Source organism: Microcebus murinus, chromosome 26 (assembly GCF_040939455.1).
Source record: "Microcebus murinus isolate Inina chromosome 26, M.murinus_Inina_mat1.0, whole genome shotgun sequence".
Classification (NCBI taxonomy): Eukaryota; Metazoa; Chordata; class Mammalia; order Primates; family Cheirogaleidae; genus Microcebus; species Microcebus murinus.
The window spans coordinates 14,457,560-14,476,378 of NC_134129.1; the positions used below are offsets into that span (position 1 = coordinate 14,457,560).

Sequence of the window (18,819 nt, forward strand, 5' to 3'; positions counted from 1 at the left end):
GAAGGAGCTTGGAGAGTAGATTAGCAAAGTTCCAAGAGGGAAATTACAGTGTGTTTGAGCGTGAGGGGAAAATTAGTCTTATTTTTCCCTACATGGGATACAACACTGTGAAATTCAATCTTCAATTGAAAGCCCTGCAATTCTCCTAAAACATAGTTCTTTGTTTTTCTTTAACAAAGTTTAAGCTAGTGTTAATAAATTAAAAAGAGAAATTGCTTGTCTGTCTACTTCAGCTTTGTTTTGTGCTCATTTCATATTGTTGTCTGTGTTGTAATTCATACTTTTGATACCATTTCTGATGTGTAAAATTGGTTGTCTTGTAAATATCTTATAAAGAGTTCAATTGTAAATAAACTATTGTGGCTGTTAATTTTTGAAAAAAAAAAAAAAAAAGAAACCTCAGCTCCAGGTAAGATAAATGGATCACATTGAACATATGGATCTTAGATTCTTTTCTCTCTAAAGAAATTATTCTAGGGGTACAAAGAAATGAGAAAGAGCTTTCTTTGACACTCACCAAGGGAGCACTCACAATCCCTGTGTTCATCTCTTTAAGTCTTAGAGGGTACCTGGATGTCAAACTGAGAATTGCTCTTTCAGGAAGTTCTTAGGATGAGAAAACTCCTCTTTCCCTGTGATATAAGGTAATCTAGCAAGCTAGACAAGGTAAACCGCAAGACTTTGTAGAATCTTCCTTGACTGTACTGAATAATGCTCTTGATTGTCCTTAATTTATATCCACATCATTTGTTAAGCAGCTACTCTTTGCTGGGATTTGAGGGACAAACATGAGTTAAAAGCCAGTCCTGCAAGGAAGAAAGCTTTTAATTTCCATTGGCAAAGTGAATAGTTATCTGTAAATGCTTCTGAAGAGTATAAATTATTTCCAAATAACATTTGTGTGTTTTTTTAAAAAATGTAATTCTTTATCATACACATCTATGGCCTGGCTTGTTTCTTGGCAGGTATTATACTTCTTCTGTCTTGAGTCCCCATCCCTGGACCTCCCAGCTTCTTCCATTATTGGAAAGTCCTTAATAACAAATTACCAAAAGGAAATGTTTAATAACTACAGACAGACAGTTGTATTTGCTATCTACATAATTATAGATAATTGATAATTATCAGCAGGGCCATTCCTTAATGGCCTACAAAAACACATGCTCTTTCAGACAAGGATCTTAAGGTTCTTAAGGTTGATGGATCCCTGCTGGAAGAGGATTTTCTGCTCTCCTACCAGCATTCACTACCTCTTCTTATTTTTTTTTTTTTTTTTTTTTCAGTAAACCCAAAGCCAGGAGACACTACCTCTTCTTAATTCATTGGTTCATCAACTATTTATTGAGTGCCTACTTACTCTATGGTGCTGCTGTTCTCTGCTTATGATACCACATGTCTTAGGCCCAAGGCATTTCCTTGCTCTTTTCAAAGTCACAGTTTTAATAATTGTTCCAGGATATGTTCTGGATGTAGTAGAAATTTTTCCTGGTACTTGGACTAACAGTAAAGTAAGATAACTTAGATTTAATTGGATTTGAGGTGTCTTACTTGATTGAACTAATGAAAATTACAAGCATTTAAGAATTTGAATTATTTTAATAAAGATAAAAACAGTCATTTCCTAAATTAATTTTCATTTATTAACTGTCATTAAACCCTTATTAATTAAATAGGATAGTAAAGTTAAATTAAAAAGATGGATGATTTCCTAAAGGAGATGAAATTGTGATTTTAAATCTTTCTTAATTGGTTTAATAGACAAGCACAGCATTGTGTAATTCATCCGGGACTTGGAACAACAGGATGATGAAAGACTCCATGCTCCAGGTAGAGCATTCTGGGGGCAGAAAATAGTGAGGATTATTTTACAGAGCACAACTGTATTCTATTTTATTCAATTTCAGTGGTTATTAATTTCTCCTTGATAACCTGACACATATAAGTCAACTAATGTTTTCTGTGTATCTCTTATATGCCAAGCATTGTGCTGGAAGCTAAGGATTTATCTGAACAAAAATAGATCCCCTTTGAGAATTTGACAAAAGCTATGGACTCATTCTAACAGAAAGAATTAAAATGTATACACGCACATTCACACCAGTTTTTGTGTACTAACTCTTAGTGGGTATAATTAAAGACCCCTTGCCTATTTGAAGTTATTCCATCAAGGAATGATGTATGTGTCTTAGGACTAGTTGCCTAAGCCCCCTAGGCTTTCATTTCTTTGTTAAATGAGGGCAGTAGATGAAAGCCTTCTATTTCTAAGAATCTATGAGTCTGTGAACAGGTGTTATAAATACACTTGTCTATTTATGTCATTGTCTCTCTGTTGCCCATATTTGCATGTGGGCATAGAAAAGAATAGCACAAAACAGAGCATCATCACATAGAATAGGAATCAGAGACTCACTCTGGAATCTGGAGGTCATATCCACTTCTCCATGGGAAGAGTCAGTGGCAGTCCAGATGGTAAATGGTCCCACAGTTAGTGAGTGTCAGAGTTAGGACTCAGCTCCATATTTCCTGACCCCCAGCCCACAGCTCTTTTTACAACACTGCAGTGTGTATGAAAATTTATCCTTCACTAATGCCCACAGATAGGTTTATTTTAAGGAATTGGCTTATGTGACTATAGAAGCTGAGAACTCCCACAATCTGGTATCTGCACACTGAAGCCCAGGAAAGCTGGTGGTGTACTACAGTCCAAGTATGAAGGTCTGAGAACCAGGAGAATCAATGGTATAAGTTCTAGTCTAAGTCCAAAGGCCTGATACTGGAGAGTTGATAGTGTAAATTTAGTCCAAATGCAGGAGAAGACTGATATTCCAGCTCAAAAGTCAGGAGGAGAGAGAGAGAGAGAATTCTTCTTTCCTTTGCTTTCTTTTCTTTTCTTTTTTCTTTAGACAGGGTCTCACTCTATCATCTGGGCTGGCATAGAGTGGTGTCATCATAGCTCACTACAACCTCAAACTCCTGGGCTCAAGTGATCCTCCTGCCTCAGCCTCCTGAGTAGCTAGGACTACAAGCATGGGCAACCATGCTCAGCTAACTTTACTTTTTGTAGAGATGGAGTCTCACCATGTTGCTCAGGCTGGTCTCGAGCTCCTAGCCTCAAGTGATCCTTCTGCCTTGGCCTCCCAAAGTGCCAGGATTATAGGCATGAGCCATGGTGTCAGGCCCATTTCCTTTTTTGTTTCATTCAGAGTCTCAATGGATTAGGTGATGCCCACTCACATTGGGGAGGACGATATGCTTTACTCAGTTCACAGATTCAAATGCTAATCTCATTCAGAAACATCATCAAAGAAACATCCAGAAATGTTTAACTAAATATCTGGGCATCCTGTGACACAGTCCAATTGACTGTGGCTTGCATTTTCACTTTAAAAAGTGATGTCTTTCGGCCGGGCGCGGTGGCTCACGCTTGTAATCCTAGCACTCTGGGAGGCCGAGGCGGGCGGATTGCTCAAGGTCAAGAGTTCAAAACCAGCCTGAGCAAGAGCGAGACCCCGTCTCTACTATAAATAGAAAGAAATCAATTGGCCAACTAATATGTATATAAAAAAAAATTAGCCGGGCATGGTGGCGCATGCCTGTAGTCCCAGCAACTTGGGAGGCTGAGGCAGTAGGATTGCTTGAGCCCAGGAGTTTGAGGTTGCTGTGAGCTAGGCTGACGCCACGGCACTCACTCTAGCCTGGACAACAAAGCGAGACTCTGTCTCAAAAAAAAAAAAAAAAAATGATCCATATAGTGATCTGCAGTTTACAATGGATCTCTCCTGATTCTCACATCGATTCTCCTCTCTACAGCCAGCAGTCGTTTACCAGTACAAAAAAAATTCATTTTAACCTAGGTTTTTTGTTGTTTTTTTTGAGACAGAGTCTCACTCCGTTGCCCAGGCTAGAGTGCCGTGGAGTCAGCCTAGCTCACAGCAACCTCCAACTCCTGGGCTCAGGCGATCCTCCTGCCTCAGCCTCCCTAGTAGCTGGGACTACAGGCATGCGCCACTATGCCCAGCTAATTTTTCTCCATATTTTTAGTTGGCCAATTAATTTCTTTCTATTTTTAGTAGAGATGTGGTCTCGCTCTTGCTCACTCTGGTTTCAAACTCCTTACCTTGAGCAATCCACCCGCCTTGGCCTAGGATTACAGGCGTGAGCCACCGTGTCCAGCCTTAACTTAGGGGTTTTTAATGACTTCCTAATACCTAGAGGATAAAATTAAACCTTCTCAGCCTAGCAAACCATCCTCTTCAGCCCCATTTCTAGTAACATCTTCCTCCCAGCGTACATTTCAGACAAATCACAATGCATGTTGCCGACTACCATAGCATATCATACCTGAGAGTATTTATTCATGTGTTTATCTCTGGCTACAACACCCTTCTCAGCACCACACCCCAGATTGGCTGGGAAAAATTACTTATGCTTTACCAGGACTCAGCTCAAGTGTCACCTTTTCCATGACGCCTGTCCTACCTCTCCCCCATGTGTCAGTGAGATGTCCTTCCACTCCACCTCCCACCAGGTAGAAATGGCCTCTCCATTCTGCCCACTGTGGTCAGGACAGGATTTCTTTTTGGCGCCATGATGTTTTATTGCTTTGTTTTATATTCATGTCTGTCTCTCTTTCTAGACTGTGTGCTCTTTGAGGGCAGAGTCTGAGCCTAGTTTAACTTTGCCATGTCTCAAGCACTTAGTGGTTGCTCAAAAAATGAATATGGAATAGATGGATGGATGGGTGGGTGGGTGAGTGGATGGCTGGATCAGGAAGATTGGTAATAATATTCCTACAAGGTTAAAAGTGATTATGTGAGCTTCCCAAGATCAACCCACAGTAATTTGGGGGCTAAAACCCAAACCCAGATCTTCTAACCTAGTGTTTTTTCCTTTATGCAGTATTGCCTTCTAAACTTATAATGTCAATGTTAAAAACATTACATAACAGTACAGTGATATATTTATTTAAATTATTAAGCTGAGGCTTTTAAAATAGGCAGATAAAACTAATCGGATTCCTTCGACACACTTAATTGGATTTTTTCCCCTTATGTTCCCCCTTGTCTCATTTATGAAAGATTTCAATAAAATTCAGTCAGGTTCCATATGGTTTTGTTAATAAAGTATTGATATTAATATCATCTGTATCCAAGCAATTACAAAAATTTTCAATTTTTTATTCAAAGTATATTTCACAACAATTTCTTCCCTTCCGTTCTCCCTACTACCATATGGGGTAGTGAAAATAGCATGGACGTTAGAGCCAGAAACATTGGCCTGTGTTGCCTTCTTGGAATTGTCACACCCTCGTTATGTGTGACCTTTTCCGAGTCACCTAAACTGTATCGTCATAAACAAAATGAGAGTAATTATATCCACTTCACAGCATTGCTGTTATATGCAGTGTCAGGCACATATTAGGTATGAAAAACATGTCAATTCCCTCCTTACATGAATTCAACTCATTAAAAAAAAAAATGATCCTTGTATTTTTCAGAATGCAATTAGATCAATTCAAAGAACAAATCTTGTCTTCCAAAGCAGACTGAGGTTTCTCGAAGGCAAAAATCACATCTCATTCATCTTTCCCCCAGTCTCACATATTCCAATAAATGTTTCCTGATTGCTAATCATTTTTATCAGGATTATATATTTATAAGATACTTTCAATCACTTTGGTGGATTATTGTTCACTGTAAATTTCAGATGAAGAAGTGCCTTTTCCTGGAACTTCAGGTGGTCACCAAGGAAGTAAGAGGGCTGCTCGTGGCCTTTGCATGTTGTCACCACGCTATGGGTGCAGCTCAGGCAGAGAATCAGAAACAAAGCTCATTTGGCTTCATATTATCTGGCTTTTAGACTGACTCCATTCCTGATGAGCTCTGGAACAATGAGACTTTAGATTACATTACACAGTCTTCTCAGAGCCTGCTATTAGAAGTCTAATATATGCTGTTATTTAATTTTTAGCTTCCATATATGTGAGTAAAACAATTATTTTTAAATGGATATTTACATATGTGTTCTCATAGCCCAGACAACTATTACATTTTAGATCAAGGATGTCTGTGCTACCTCATACATAAAGGAAAAGTTTTATTAATTGAATAGCTAATATAGGGAAACCGCATCAGGCATTTTATGTTATGTTCTCTCATTGGATCTTTACAACAACCCTGTCAGTTATTTCCTCATTTTACAAATTAAAAAAAAAACACCCTGGGCTCCATAAAGTTAAGGATTTGGATTAGCATCTGTTAACATACTAAGTTGCAAAACCAGGATCTGATTACAAAATTTATGACCTTATAACAATATCAGTATTTTCCAATAAAGACACAAAAGATGAGAATATGGGAACAAATAAGCTGGAATGATGTGCATACATTTAAATAAGAACAGGCCCACCACAGGCACAGGTAGTATAAAACATCACAACAAATTCAGGTATATGTACACGTCACCACAAAAATTGAAATATTTTGTGTGGAAGAGAGAGAATTATTATAAAATTTTTTCTTTTTGGCAGGACCTATATTTGCTCAGAAAAATAGTTTTTTTTTTTTTTTTTTGAGACAGGGTTTCGCTCTGTCACCCAAACTGAAGTGCAGTGGCATCATCATAGCTCACTGAAGCCTCAGAGTCCTGGGCTCGAGTGATCCTCCTGCCTCAGCCTCCTAAAGTGCTAGCTAGGATTATAGGCAAAAACCATCACACCCTCCTTCAGAAAGATAATTTTAAAATAAGTTTTAAATTGTTGAGAAAGGTCAAAATATTTTAATTAATAATAGCTATGTAAGATTAGCCAAACTGTTTGTTAGATAATCACTTACATGCACACTTTGAAACGTTCTATTTTTCCCTCAGCAAACATTTGACTTAGTGATGTCAGAGGCACCTAGCTTCTGGGTGCTGGCTGCTCAAACTGACTTGCAGCTTCCTGCTTAATTGAGGTTTCACTTTCCTGTATGGAAGTGAAAGCTCAATGTTGAACAGATGTTAGCCAATAAACTGTCCAGTTCTGGGACTCCTTGACACCGGACCCCAATGTGCTGTGATTCTGAAACCTGTTGATGATGTCTTACCTGGAGCTAAAGTTAGATTGGGAGGATATGGAGATGCAATGGTTAATGGGATAAAGTGACAGTTGACATGACAATTGGGACATTTGAACAGGCTTTATGTGTCTCTCCTTTTCCTGAATGCATTATTGGGATGGATTGCATCCACCTGGGATTGCATCCCCTGCCTGACATTGTGAAATGGAAAGCACATAGGTGAGCCCTCAAGCCAGTTTTAATTGGATGGGCTGAATGGGAACCATCAGAACTGTCTGAGCCCACACAGGTCATTAATTTAAAATGATATAGAATACTAGTGGTTAAAGAAATTACTACTTTAATTAATGACCTGCTAGAATCTGGAGTGCTGGTACCAATGAACTCTCTGTACAATAGCCCGGTGTGACCCATGACAAAGGCAGATGGCTCATGGAGACTATTGAAGTGTAAATAAAGTTGTGCCACCCATGGCTTCAGCAGTTTCAGACGTAGTTTTGTTTTTTGTTTGTTTGTTTTTGAGCCCGGGCTAGAGTGCTGTGGCATCAGCCTAGCTCACAGCAACCTCAGGCGATCCTCCTGCCTTAGCTTACCGAGTAGCTGGGACTACAGGCATGTGCCACCATGCCCAGCTAAATTTTTTTCCTATATGTTTTTAGTTGTCCAATTAATTTCTTTCTCTTTTTAGTAGAGACGGGGTCTTGTTCAGGCTGGTTTCAAACTCCTGACCTTGAGCGATCCACCCGCCTCGGCCTCCCAGAATGCTAGGATTACAGGTATGAGCCACCACGCCTGGCACTCAGACATGGTTTTGATAATACAAAAAACCCCAACAAACTAAGGGAGACTGGTACTCAGTGACTGATCTTGCAAACCCTTTCTTCTCTATCTCAATCTCAGAAAACAGCCAACCTCAGTTCACTTTCACGTCTGAAGGACCCCAATAGACGTTTATGGTGCCGTCACCTTGTTCTCTTGAACTCATCAGCTTATCGTCATAATATGGTCAGAAGGGGTTTGGACCTGATGCAGGTCTCAAATGTGATAATACATTAGATTAATGACATTATGATAATATCAGAAACTGAAGATCAAGCTAGGACTGATTTGAATGCAGTGGTGACCCACATGACCAACTGATGCTGGTTAATAAACCGAGCTGAGGCCCAGGGGGCTGCCTAAACAGTGAAATTCTTAGGAATAAACTGGGCAGGACCCACCTGGGACATTCCAAGAGACTAAAAATAAGCTTCAGTCATTCCTCACCCTTAAGACCAAGAAGCCCAATGTTTGGTTGGTTTATTTGGATTCTGGAGAACACAAATGCCAAATGTGGGAATAATCTACCTCCTGTCTATAAGACTACCCGAAAGAAAGCTGTTTATGAGTGGGGACCTGAACACAAGCAGGCCATGTCTGCATTACAAAGAGTGGGTTCTCATGATGCCCCTCAGAGATGAATTTTGGAAATTTATGCCACTCGCAATCATGCAGACTAGAGCTTGTGGCAAACCCATGAGGATCTCCCAGTGGCAACTGTTTGGATTTTGGACCAGAAAATATCCAGATGCCACACTGGGTACACATCATCTGAGCAAAAATTGCCAGCTTGCTACTGAGCATTAATCGAAACTGCCTCGTTGATTGAAAGACATAAAAGAATCATGAAACCTGAGATACTCATGATGTCTTCTTGGGTTACATCAGAGAAACAGCCTAATAGGGAAGGAAGCAGTGGAAAAGCTACATAACACAATGGAAATGGCTCATACAGCAGCATGTGGCTCATACAGCACCATGATGCAAGGAGGCACCCACTGTATTCAGAAGCAAGAACCGTCTTTTCCTCTGGGACCAACTTTGGAACCACCTGAGGAGCTGCTGGAACCTATTGCTACTTGGACAATTCCTTCTGAATGCTCTGGATCAAATGACAAGGAGCTGTGTGATTTACGGATAGCAGTTCCAAGGTCAACGGACAATATCCTGTTTGGAAAGCTGCTACATCAAGACCAGCAGGTGGAAAGACTCTGATTGAAGAATACAGGAATAAATCGGCTCCTTGGGCTCAATTGCATGCTGGTTACCTAGCAGTGATAGAAGAATGATAAAACAACAACAACAAAAACCTCTGTGTTTGAGTTTTTATTGACTCATCACAGTAGCCCATGGCCTGGCCACGTGGTCAGGCAGGTAGACAATGGAAAACTGGCTGCCTAGATGCCTATATGGGACAAGGCCCTGTAAAAATCAGTCTGGAAATTTAAGGGACTCATTAAAATTGGACATGTCGATGCTCATCAGAAGAACCCCTTTCCAGGTTCAGAAGGAGATTAGAACCACCAAGTGGACCTTTTAGTGCACATCCATGAGGTGGTCACCTGGATCCTTGAAATGAATGGACCAGGGTTGGGGGGCTGCAGCTATGCAGAGATGGACTGAATCTAGACATGTTCCCCTTGCACCCATAATGCACCCATAATTGCACACATAATGCCAACAAGAACGACTCTGTCTGTCAACAAGAGAGACAGACACTGCAGATGGCTATGTGGACAATTCCCCGGGGAAAGCCCTGCCCATAGTCTGCAAGTGCATACATTGGACCAATGCTGGTAGCCTTGGGGGCTATCCATGAGTTTTGCCTGGGATAGACACTTTTGACCGGCTTTGCATACCTGGTGGTAGAGAGTTTTAGAATTGAGTTAAATTATTGGACCCCCAGTTGGCATCCACAAAAAAATAGGAGAATTTCTTGGTGTGGGAAAACTCCCCACACATTTGGTGGCCAGAAATGAAATGGTGTGAGTGCTGAGTAAGAGAATAGAGAAAAACAGTTGGCTTTTCCAGTGCAGGTTGTGGTAAGGATTAAATGAGATAGTACATATAAGGCACTTAGCACAAGGCCTGGCACACAGTAAGTGCTCAATAGATACCAGCCTTTCATTCATTCATTCATTCATTCATTCGTTCATTCATTCACCAGCCATTCATTCAACATGAAACTTGTTACTGTTGTTCTGATTATATGTCTTGATGAATGATAAATAATTCAATCCTAGAAAGGAAGCACTGGTAATAATAGTTAAGACTGTAATTCATAGACACAGATGAAATGAAATGATATCTGTGCTTTGCTTCAAAATAGTTTGCAGGAGGAATGGGTAGAGGTGTAGCTGAAAGAAGTTTGTTGAAGCTGGTTGATGGATCCATGGTGGTATTAATATAGACTATCATCTTATTTGTGTATGTTTGAAATTTTCCATAATATAAAGTATTTTTTTAAAAAGTACAAAGACACACAAGATTCACCACTCTCAAATGCCTGGTTAATGTCACATTTCTTCAGATTTAGGTCATGTAATCGGTTTGAAAAACAGTAGAATGAGTCAGTGAATCTTAAGACTCTGACAGTCACTGGAGTCAGCTTCTCCATTCATTTGAAAGCTACTTTCCCACAATTTTTTATTATTGAGCCTTGACATAAAATTGTGTCTGATATATAACCATTTATATGCCTGAATCGTAAATGGCTTATTTATATCATGTTTATACTATTACACAAGCATAAACCATAAACCTACATTTACATAACGTGGTTCTTAAATACATTAATCGACTCAGGTAAAAATGAATGGGAACCCAAACATTTTCAGTGCAACGAAGCCAGGATAGTTTAAATTGGCATTCTGAGTGGCTGCATTCTCAGAGCTTAATGGTACATTTTTCTTGAATTATTATTTTACCATATTACTTTGGTTTGAAGAAACAAATATAAACAATAGAGTTGTAAAGTTGAATAGTTTCCAAGTTAGAGAACCCTGAGAATGTTTAGCAGCTCTCTGTAACTTAGTCGTAACGTGAGTTTTCAGAAGAATGGGCATTTTTCTACCCCTTCTGCCTCCTCCAAAATCTTGCTCCATTAATTACCTCCTCTTCCAATTGTATCATCGGTCTCTCTCCATGTTCTTACTTTTTCTGTTTTTTTGTGGACTAGTCTGATCTGATAGTCTTTATCTTGATATACAACATAACTCTTGCAGGTACACAAAAGAGGACAAGAGCACATGCTCTAGGTATGAAGGCAATGTGGATCGGGAGATCAGTGATTGCAAACATGGCCCTCAAACTGAATGTCCCAAAGGCAGAGGCCATGAATTGTGGCATTAATTTGCCTCCAAGATGCTTCTCACATGGTTATCTCCGGGTAGCTTGCTCCAAGGTAAATGATGGCAGAAATGTATTTAATAACAACAGATCATTCTCTGTGAATAGGCTAGCAAGAAAATAATCAAATAACAAATTGCACAGAGAAATTAAATATCAGCAAAGGGTTCATTTTGTCTTCTGGAAGTCCAGAAACAGCTCTGGGTTATTCTCCCATGATCCTTCTGTTCCTTCGTGATCTACTCTGCCTACCTTTCCTAGCAAAAAGAGCTGCAAGTCTGACTTCAGTCTTTCATCATAAGAACACAGTTTTAGAACATTAAAATTTAAAAATTTTAAGCAATTGATTCTAAATGGAGCCTTTTACTGCTGACAACATCCTTGGAAAAGGGAATTATACTTTTCCTCACCTCTGTGCTTACATATTTGAACTCTTTGCAAAAACTCGTGAAAACAAACTCAGCTGGGCCTTCTTTAACTGTGTACTTGGTGGTTACTAAGAAGTGTTGGTTTGAGTCACTGGAACGGTTACTTATTTTAGTTCTCACAACTGCTTTCCACAAGATAATAATTTAATTCTCTCTCCCCCATTCTCTGTAAATTATAGCTATGGCTCACCAAAAATAAGTAATTCTAATATTTAAGGTCAATAATATGTATTTAATGAAGTTAGATATGATTTCAGTTTGAGATGGAAACCTGGTCCAGAATGCTACACCTTCGTATTTTTTTCTTGCTTTTTTTTTCTTATGGTAGTAAATGGATTTGGTCCATTTAATCACCAGTTCTTAGAATGGAGAGGTACCTTATATGTCAGTGCAGAGGTTGGTTCAGTACTATATTCCCTGTGCCTAGCACCTAGAACACAGTATTTGCCTTATAAATATTAATATTTGCTATATAACTTAATCTAGTTTGATCTTCCCATCCAGTGCAGAAATATTTTCAACCATTTTCATCTAAGATGGACTTTTACATCTTTTGCTTTAACCTTTCCAGTTCTAGGGAACCCCTTCCTTCTACATTCCTTCCCTCCTCCCCTCCGCTCCTTTTTTCAATAGATCTATGTTGAATTCTTACTATGGGCCAGGCACTGTGCTAGGCTCTGGGATATTGTGAGCTAAAACACATTTCCTGCCCTCATGGAGATCACAGATTAATAGGGGAGGCAAACATTAATCAAAGGGTCAAACAAAAGGGTAGTACCTAGAAAAGTCAAATGATAGACACCGAAAGTAGAATGGTGGTTGTCAGGGGCTGGGAGCAGGGGAAAGGGGAGTTACTGTTCAGTGGGTGTAACGTGTCAGTACAGGATGGTGGAAAAGTTCTGGGGATGGATAGTGGTATTGTCACACAACAATGTGAATGTAACGCCATTGAACTGCACACTTAAAAATGGCAAAAATGGTAACATATATGTTATGTATATTTTACTACAATAAAAGCGAACAAAACAAAACCATAAAAAGGGCAAGGCACAACTCTGATAACTGCTAACCAGGAGAACGCACAGAGAACCCAGAGGCAAAATGACCCCCTCCTGTCTGCCAGGAGGCTTTCCCAGGGGTGGGGAAACTGAGGGCTGGGGAAGGAACACGAGCTGGCCTGATGTAGGCATGAAGGAAGGGCGTCCAGGCAGAAGGACTGGCACTTTCAGGAGGTGGCAAGGAGCCTGTTGGGCACCAGGGACCGAGAGGAGGTCAGTATGGTTGCAGCTGGCAGAGCAGAGGGAGAAGGTGCAGGCTGGGGCCAGACACAAGGGAGGGGCCCCACTAGGGAACTTGGCCTTTACCCCAAGAGCGCTGAGAAGCCATTCAGCACTTTTAGACAAGGGGTGACATGATCAAATTCGCATCCCTCTCCCTGCTCACACGTTTATGTGTGTCTCTGTGCACGTGAATCAGAAAGCTCTTCCTTCCGTTAACTTAAAACTGCCTTATACAACTTTCTGCCTCTGGTCTCAGTTCTGCCTTCCTTCTGGAGCTCCGCAGAAACAAACATTCTCCTTCTTTTCTGTGAGGGCTTTCAAACTCCAGTTCTGTTTCAGCTTCTCCCTACCCTGATCATACCCTTCTGTACCTTCCGTATTTATCACTCTTCCTAATAAAATGTGGCTTCTGGAGTCTAGCACAATCAACTCAGTTTTGGGAACACCAGAAAAGCTATTTTCTGGGCTCTGGACACCATACTTGAGCCACACCCATCAAAGACTGTTTCATATTAAGTTGGTAGTCAACTAAACAACCCTCACCTCCAAGTTTTTCAGACGCAATGCTATTTCATTCTGGTTTTGGTCCATTGATTTTCTTTTTCTTTCTTTTTTTTTTTTTTTTTTTGAGACAGAGTCTCACTTTGTTGCCCAGGCTAGAGTGAGTGCCATGGTGTCAGTCTAGCTCACAGCAACCTCCAACTCCTGTGCTCAAGCAATCCTACTGCCTCAGCCTCCCGAGTAGCTGGGACTACAGGCATGTGCCACTATGCCCGGCTAATTTTTTCTATATATTTTAGTTGGCCAATTAATTTTCTTTCTATTATTAGTAGATACAAGGTCTCGCTCTTGCTCAGGGTGGTTTCAAACTCCTGACCTTGAGCGATCCGCCTGCCTTGGCCTCCCAGAGTGCTAGGATTACAGGCGTGACCCACCGTGCCCAGCCAGATTTTCTTAACATAAATAGAACTGCACTGGGTCTCAGCCCTGGTTCTGCCACCAACTTGCCACACAAACTCCTCTCTCTTTGGGAGCAAGCTGGCCCACAGGACGCACATGTTCTTGCTCTCCCCATGCTGTAAGTGTTGCAAGGGGTTTGTGCTCTTGAGAGGCCTGCAGTAGTCCAGTGTGGGTCCGTACTGGGAGGCCACTTCCCGGCAGACTTAATCCAGTTCCTTCATTATCAGTTTCATCAGTAATAAAGTGATAGTTTTGTCCCCAATTGCCTTACTCCATTGTCTCTTTCCTTAATTGGCTCGGCATACAGTTATATTTGTCGGGTCCTCCCAAACAATGAGGGGATGACCAATGTTCATTTGCTAAAATTTCTTGTCCCTAGGACTATGACTTTACATTTATCCCATTAAATGTCCTTAGGTTGGTTTCAGCCCATTCTTCATTACAGCCAAATTAGCCCTAATCAGTACTAAGGATAATGGTCTGGGGCAGTTAACTCACATCCTTAACCAATTAGCTAACTCCAAGGAAGTGACTTTGGCCCTGGAATCCATCCCAGAGAAAGAATGCAGTGTGCTGGAATGTTGCCACGGCATTATTCCCAATGCCATATTAGCAATTATATGGAAGTCCCCAGGAGTGAAATGCCATTTCCAAGAGAGGCTGAAAATCGGATCTGTTCTGTATTCAATTCCACTCTCTTGTACCTAGTCACAGCAAGGTCCTACACTACTCTATTTAGCATATCCCTTGAAATTTTTGTACATTGTGTCTGTTATGTAGCATAAGCAGAAGTTGTCATACAAGCTGATAATGGTGATGAGTCAAAGTGTTAATGATGATGATTTATATTTGCCAAGTGCTTTATGTTAATCAAGGAAATTTCAGGTACAATATGCCACTTCTGGGATTCCCAGAAGCCCCGGGCAGCAGGCAGGGTGGGAAGTGTTGCCTTCATTTTACAAATGAGGAAACAGACTCAGAGGAGTTCGCTAACAGGTTCAAAATTACCCAGTGTGCTTAGTGGTAGAGTCAGAACCAGAACACAGGCCTGCAAAGACTGCCTAAAATTTGCCTCTTGACTTGACAGCCCCTCCAATTGTATAGGACCTTCACCCTGAATGGGATCCACTCACGACCCGACGTAGGCGTGAACATCACACACATGCATCACTGGACTCAGCGCTCCTGGTAAGTAACCTCTTCACGTGATTCTCGGTGTCTACAACACGGTGCCTGTTGTCCACCTTAGATCCCAGGCTTCTTATGACAGGCCCCTTAGGGGCCTAAGACCACAGATGTTGGAAATAGACTATTTGGGTTCAAATCCTGCTCTGCCAATTGCTGTCTTAGGGCAAGCTACTTATATATCTGCCTTATTTTGGGTTCTCCTGAAAGCAGAGCCTAAGACCAGAACTTGGGTAAAGACAGTTTAGTTCAAAGGTGATCCCAGGAGGTGGGAGTGAGCGAAGCAAGCGTGGAAGGGAGAGAAGCCCATATGGAGCGTGTTATGGTTTGGTTACCACTGTGGGCAACAACAGGTTGTGCTGGGGACCTTCTGAGGAGCCATGTGTAGAATGCACCTCAGAAGTGGTCTTGTCACCTGACTTCTGCCCTCACTGGTGGGCAGTGACCCCAGGGCTGTCAGCTCCCCAAACTCCTGATGGCTGAGTGGCTGAGCAGCTCCTCAAGCCTTCACGGTTCAGAGACAGCAAAGCAGAGAGACAGCGGAGGGCCAGCATTGATGTGGGACACTGGCAACATGTGTGGAACCATGCCCCCAGAATATGCTGGAATCATGTATCAGAACATGCAGTATCTGGGATAAGGGGTTGCAGCATACCTCGTCATACAGTGCTAGTGATGATTAAATGATAGACAGTTCCCAGTACACTTAGTATACTTGATAAATATTAGCAGTAATGAGAACGAGAGTGATGATGGGGATAATTTATTTATTTTATATAAAATCCATAGTAATTCTAACTGAAATTAAAGTAAACAAGCAGGTAATATTTGGGCTATATCTGTGTGACTGTATTATTGGTCAGAGCTCTCATCTGGAACTATTTTTATAGAACTAGCTACATCGTTGCACAAAAAATAATTTATAGTTTGTTCCTTTAAGTTAAATAACCATTACAAAATAGCTGGTGATAATCCTGTATCTCTGTCAGTATAAAATTAAAAGAAATTTATAAGGGTACAGAAATCCATGGATTGGAGTGTGTATGTATGTGTGTGTGCACACTTAATTTTAGTGGTTCATGAAAGATTTAATCCATATGATCTTCATATTTCTAAGCAGGTTTGACATTCTGGATCCCAAATTATTAGTTAGGCTACTATTGGCATTTTCTTAATTTGATGTTGTCTTCTTTGTTCTCACAAATGCCATGTAAAGTGGTACCTGTTGCCCAGGCTGGCCTCGAACTCCTGGCCTCAAGTGATCCTCTTGCCTCAGCCTCCCCAGTTGCTGGGATTATAGGTGTGAGCCACCATGCCCGGCCCTTCAGTGCTTTTTAGAGGCTCAAAACTGCTATCTTGAGATCAATCTTTCTTTCTTTCTTAATAGATAGGGCCAAGGCAAATTGTGCCCCGCAACTATCTTCTTGCTTACAAATTCTGAACTAGGCTAAAATAATGAGAAATCACAAAACATGGACAAGCAGAATAAAATTCAGTCTGCAGTTTCTCAGGTGCTGTGCTTCAGGAATGAGTAACAAACTGAGTTTGAGGTCATGGGTGGGTAAATGTGCACGCTCAGCCTGGTGCTCCTCTGTCTGTCTCCCATCATGTCACTGTCATCTCTCTGAAGAGTGAGGCTGTGAAGGTCTGGTTGACCTGTGCCTCACATCCCTCCCCTCCTCACCACCCCAGGGCCTGAATCGGTCCTGAAAGTGCACGCTCCTGGCTCAATCCTCTTCCATCCAGCCCCCCACAGTGCATTAGGGTAATCCTTCTTAAACTCGCAGCTTACCATGACACCTACCCACTTGAAACTCTTGATGGCTTCTCACTGTCCCTCCACACAGAGCCCACACAGCTTAGCAAAGTAAACAAAGCCCCTTCACAACCTCACCTGAGTTCCCTCTCCAGACCTGCCTCCAACCGTTCCCCGCCCCCAGGTCATCCTGTGTACATGCCTACCTCCAGGCCTTCTCTCCTGCTCTCCCCTCTGCCTGGAATTCCTCTTTTCACTTTGCTAGCCTGAGCTGCCCCCATTCTAAAGCAGAAATATCTCAGTACCTTCATACTTTGATCTAACACAAAACATTGCAACTTACTATAACACATAACTTATTATTGTGGTAATTTTTGTTTGCTTCTCTATATTCCAACCTAAGAAATGAGCTCTATCAAGACAGGGACAACCTTGTTTCTGGAACAAAAATGATGCGTAAAAATGTCAAGATCAAATATTGAGACATGATGGAGCTGAATCAATTTAAATAAAGCAGGGCAGGCAGAAGTAGCCATTCAGAAGTAACTTCCAAAAGTCTTAATGAGTTCAACTGCTTATAGCACACACATAAAATAACTTTTCCTAATCCTAGTTCTTCCAATGATCATATTAATAATTAGAAACAGGCCGGGTGTGGTGGCTCACACTTGTAATCCTAGCACTCTGAGAGGCCAAGGTGGGTGGATCGTTTGAGTTCAGGAGTTTGAGACCAGCCTGAGCAAGAGCGAGACCCCGTCTCTACTAAAAATAGAAAGAAATTAGCTGGACAACTAAAAATATATAGAAAAAATTAGCTGGGCATGGTGGCACATACCTGTAGTCTCAGCTACTTGGGAGGCTGAGGCAGAAGGATCACTTGAGCCCAGGAGTTTGAGGTTGCTGTGAGCTCTGATGCCATGGCACGGTAATCCAGGCAACAGAGTGAGATTCTCTCTCTCTCAAAAAAAGAAAAATAATAATAATAATAATTAGAAACAGCATCCATCACATGGCTTCCAGTTTTGAAATTTCTGTTTTATGTTGCTTTCAATTTGCATTTTGGCCACGTTGACAAAGAATAAGCATAAAGGAGAATATTTTAAGGATGTTGAATAATAATGGCCAAAGAAAACAATTAGAAAATTGAAGAAAAGAAAATTGAAGGATATATCATCTGGTTTATGAAGACCCCATAATAGAAAATAATGTTTTATAATTAAATAATAATTTTATCTCAATGAAAATGATAAAAATATTACATATCATGCCTATTTAGCATGGCATTTCTTATGTGATAGGGCATGCATTCATTCATTCAACTGTTGAGTGTGCACAATGCAGTGAGACTGTGGTTGGCATTTGCCATGCAAAAGGCAGGGAAAGCTCTTTGGGGGAACTTTACCAGGCCCTGACATGGGCAACACCCGGAGTATTGGAACTTGTCTGCAACCAGAAATATTACTGTGAGTAAAAAGACCCTTGGTATGCTTGGTATGGCATGACCTTTGTCTTTTAGTCATTTTGTCTCTTTGGGAAAGGAATGTCTGAATGATTTAAGGGACAGGATAATGAGTCCTCCTACTAGAGTATCGGGTCCAGATCCCAATTCAGGTACTAAGTGGTTGTTGTTTTCTAGTATAGGTCATAAAAATCCCAGGAATATTTTTGAGTCTGTTTGCACAAAGTTTCCTATGTCACGGTGTGGATATCACACTCTTTAGCCTAACAAACCTCCACGGAGCACCTCCTTTGCACAAGTCTGAGTGTTGGGGCTCTAGGAAAGAATGGCCCCAGCTCCTGCTCTCTGGGAGATGGTAATGTAGTGGGAATGTGTCTCGGTTTGGGCTGCTGTAACAAATACACCATAGGCTGGGTGGCTCAAATAACAAACATTTATTTCTCACATAAATGGCTCAAAGGGAAATTTCCAAAATAAAGTTTCAAAAACCATTTGAACAATAACCTTTTTGTATTTTTGTTTTGAA

General features: G+C 41.0%; 1 long non-coding RNA gene across 1 annotated transcript in view; it reads left to right on the plus strand.

Moving 5' to 3' along the window:
- LOC105867874 (uncharacterized) overlaps positions 1-18,819 on the plus strand; it is a 62,829-nt gene that overhangs the window by 39,933 nt on the left and 4,077 nt on the right. Inside the window, exon 2 of the long non-coding RNA XR_002223105.2 lies at positions 14,981-15,081. This is a non-coding gene — a long non-coding RNA (uncharacterized LOC105867874). The remainder of the gene's footprint in view (positions 1-14,980; positions 15,082-18,819) is intronic.